Below are 4,786 nucleotides of genomic sequence, written 5' to 3' on the forward strand. Positions count from 1 at the left end.
CTCGTGCTCGCGCGCCAGTCGGCAGCTTTCCAAACACAAGTGCCATTGACATCAGCATGACTCTGCAACTCCTCTATTCAGCAGAACGCCACTGAGACCTAATACACAGGCTGAATGACAAACCGAAAGCAAAGACCTCGAGTGCTGTCAGTTGATCTCATTTGTCATTTAAATGCACCTATCAGGTAATCCATCTGTGTCATTCATGGTCTGGAAAGTTTGACATCTTTGCCAAAAAGGGAATGAAATGTTTTTTTTTTTTATGTAAAAAGCAAACAGACACCCACTGGGGATCCCTCTTCTTAATCCTAGATGATATTTGTGTTTGCAGTGTATTTGTTTGGGCTTGTTGGGATTCTAGTAGTCACTGAGGCTTTAGTGAGTCAGAGTATTGAGTGTGTGTGGCGTTCCACAATAAAGAACAAGCTAATCCACATTTCAGCCAGGGAACTTCTCTCATATGCCCACCTCAAAAGGAGCTATTAACAATGTTGACAAAAAGCTGTTCAGTAAAATGCCTCCTTTCAAACTGGAAACTGCTTAACAGAAAGTACCATTAATTTTATTTTTTTTAATCACTTTATGTTGCATTGCAACTTCATACATGTTAGTGTATTAGTGTGTAAAAATGTATACACATCACATCAGGAGTTGTTTTATAGACAGCAGATTTTATGGATCTCTTGCAGATAGCAGATCATTTTACAGCAAGTATTCCTCCAAAGTTTCCGGAAGATCATATTCTTTGTTGGGTTACACCCAAGCCTCTGACCTTAGCAGGATTCGTGAGCTTTGTTTTTCTGATTCATGCCTTGTCATTGTCTTAAGGAAGTCACTGAAGGAAAACAACATTGTTTTCTATGTAAAGTGCACCAAAAGCAGGAGGTGCAAGTGCACATAATATTCCAACAAAGACAGCAAAGTTTACTAAACACACTCTTAAAATTAAAAGTTCTGAAAAACACAATGGCACAGACTAACCATTTTTGATTTCCCAAAGGATCATTAGTTTATAAAACAACTTTTATTTTCTCTTTCAGTGTGTAGATTAACATTCTAAAAATCTATATAACCTTTATAGAATTACTTAAAGAAACTTTTGTGTAATTGAGACGTTCTATGGATGTTAAAGTTTTCATGGGATCCAAAATGTTTAAGTCTTTTTACTTAACTTTTTTACTGTCGCTCTACCAAACGGTTGACCATGTTTTTACTCTTTTATATAATGACTATTAAAGTCATTTAAAGAATGGCTGTTTTAAATAATGGTTTAGACACAGCATTGTTGGTTTAGAAAAAAATCAAACAATTGATTTTGGTTATATTGTAAACACACACAAAAACAAGAACACGTGATAAATGAGAATCTGAAATATTTTATGGCAAACTTCAAAAAATAAAGATGATTAAGTATTCAAAAATGTTTTATTTTGAATATTCAAAAAAACAAAAACAAATTGGTCCTACACTTCATATTTTCACGTTTTTTTTGTATATGTATTAATTCTGGTACTTTTACCATAAACCAACATATCAACCATTTGGTAGAGGCTGACATTTTAGAAATTATGGTATGTGTTGGGGGAAAAAACTAGCGACTAGTTTGTTAACTAGCGACATTAGGAGTTAAGTTATGCAATACAAAAGTTTTTTTCTTTTTTCTGTGGGGCAGTTAAAGATATAAAGATCCTTTTGTGCAATTGAGAGCTTCAATTCAAAGTAAATGTTCTTTAAGGAACCGTCAATTCAAATAAACAACCTTCAAGATTGCATGAAAATATTTTTTTATTGTGTTAGCATTGATTATTATCTTATTTCCTTCAAAGTATTTAAAAATTGTATTTTATACAAAATATATTGATGCTATGATGTAATCTATAGTTTAATGCTTTTAATATGTTGCCAAACTTTGTAGGACCGTGTAAAATATCAGTGAAGGAATGGCACATTTGGTGTTAAATGGTGCATACTTTTTCATATAAATTCAGACATGAAATGTGTACATGTTGCTTTTACAAATATATACAGAATTTTTTTATATATAAAATTCAAATATAAAATGTATGTATTTAAAATATGTCTTTGCGTTATGTGTCCTTTTCTGCTACTTTGATTTTAACAAAAGAGATTGTATGTAGTGTTAAAAACTAAAAATGAAAATTCGTTACGCAGTATCTGCATGAACCCTGACAAGAAGATAATGGACTTTGTCCTAAGCTTGTATAATTTGCAAACTGCTTACTTGCAAAGCATGCCAGGCATCAGGTGTGTTCTTTCACGTATACTCACTCAGTGCCAAGAGAACAAAGCAAATGTTAAACAGCACAATGACACAGCAGTTCAGAAAAACATGACATTGACTGATAAGCCCTCATGCACACCATTTTCCCAAACACCCCCTCCATTTATGGCATTACTTAAAGATATAGTTCATGCAAAACTGAAATGTGTCATCATTTACTCAGCCTTTACTTGTTTCAAATCTTTATGAGTTTCTCTTTTCTGTTAAACTCACAGGACGATATCTATTTTTGGCTTCCATAGAATTTGTTTTTCCTACCATGAAAGTCAATGCTTGTAGGTTTCCAGCTTTCTTCAAAATATTTTCTTTTGTGAATATCTCATAAAGGTTTGGATCCACTTGAGGGACAGTACATAGTGAATACACTTTCATTTTGGGTGAACTATCCCTTTAACACATGTTACCATATGAAACCCATTGTGCTTGACTACTTCACGGATTAATTTGTAATATAGACTACTAAAGCAGTTTGTTGATTTATTAAAACAATATTTAATTGTTTTGAATTTGTTTTTCGTCCAGTTACAGTTAAAATATTTTTACATTTTATTTTATGTGATATCTGAGGCTGATAACTGTAGAGAGTGCACTGAGAGTGTTTCTCATTTTTGTCATTTTTAACCCTGGAAACCTTGTCCAATTGAGGTAAATACATTGTGTTTGTGCTCCCTCTAATGGTTGCCACTGCATAGCACACAACTCAGTTGCTACAGATTTGATACTTTATGTACACACTGTTATTTTGTAGCTGTTGTTGTGCTTTTCAAAAATTTAACCTTTTGAATAGTACAAAACATAATGCTTTAGTTTTGTACTTTTTAAAAGATTAAGTCAGTTGAAAGCTTAACAACAGCTACAAAATAACTGTGTACAGAAAGCAAATCAGTCTAATCAACTGTGTTACACTCTCAGAAATAAAGATACAAAAGCTTTTACTGTTTCCTCCTCATTTATTACCATAAATGTACATATTAATATCTAAAAGGTAAAGTATAGTAAGATTTTTAGATACACTCTTAAAATGAGGTTTGCTGCTATTTATTTCTTATGTAAAATGAGCTGAATCGACACAATTCTTGTTTTTTTCTAATAACTTAGTAGTTTTATTTTCAATCCACTTTGTAAATTAATAAGTTAACTTAATTCCTTCACGTTATCCCAACACAAATTGATTGTGTGGAATCCAACATTTTTTACAGTGTACTAATGTGTATTTTTATACTACTATGGACCCTTTGTGTGCAGAAATTTTAAAAGGTGCCGCCCCAGTGACCGATTTTATGTCTGAGACTACATCTGTCAATATTACACATTAACATTTAGGACTGTAATTCATGGATTTGAAGTGAACATCAATGCATTTCCCTACATATTTATGACTTCACCAAAGCCAGGTGCACACTGTACTATTAATAATAGACATATAATAGCTTTTCAGATTGTACAAACATGTTCCCATACAGCTTCAAGCCATGCAACACTGTAGGGATTTCATTACAGAGGAAAAAATGATGGTGATGGTAATTAATGTAGTGATCAGAGTCTACAGATTTTAGCCTAGAATTATAAGAATCAAGTTCCACCCTGGTTGAACTTAGATGTGAATGTTTACCTGTCACCTTAGAGATAGAAGTTCATGTAACTTTGTTTTAACTCACATTCAAGATAATGGTTTACTCTAATTTACATTTTTAAAAAATATTTTAAATGACTTTAAAATCCAAAACTTGTCACAATCAATTTAAAAGTGAATAAATAAGGCAGGCAATCATGTTTTACATACACTACCTGACAAAAGTCTTGTTGCCTATCAAAGTTTTAGGTAAAACAAATGAAAACTTGACTTCTAGTTGATCATTTGATGTCAGTTGTGGCTTCTATGAAAGGCAAAGGTCTCTTACACTTGTTTTACCTAAATAAAATGATCATGCCTTGATTTTTAATTGTTTAATTAGGACAGTAAGGTCTGACTTTGCTTTGACACAAGTCTTGTCACTTAACAGAAATAATGTACAGTATAGAATATTAAGTCATGGTGCAGTGAAAAAAGAATTAATATTGTGTATGACTCCCACAAGCTTGGAGGACTGCATTCATACATCTCTGCAATGAATTAAATAACTTAATAAATTCATCTGGAATGGCAAAGAAAGCGTTCTTGCAGGACTCCCAGAGTTCATCGAGATTCTTTGGATTCATCTTCAATGCCTCCTCCTTCATCTTACCCCAGACATGCTCCATAATGTTCAATGGTGACTGGGCTGGCCAATCCTGGAGCACCTTGACCTTCTTTGCTTTCAGGAACTTTGATGTGGAGGCTGAAGTATGAGGAGCGCTGTCCTGCTGAGGAATTTGCCCTCTCCTGTGGTTTATAATGTAAGGGGCAGCACAAATGTCTTGATACCTCAGACTGTTGATGTTGTCATCCACTCTGCAAATTTCTTACATGCCCCCATACTGAATGTAACCCCAAACCATGATTTT

This window comes from Danio rerio, chromosome 2, assembly GCF_049306965.1.
Source record: "Danio rerio strain Tuebingen ecotype United States chromosome 2, GRCz12tu, whole genome shotgun sequence".
In the NCBI taxonomy this organism is placed as follows: domain Eukaryota; kingdom Metazoa; phylum Chordata; class Actinopteri; order Cypriniformes; family Danionidae; genus Danio; species Danio rerio.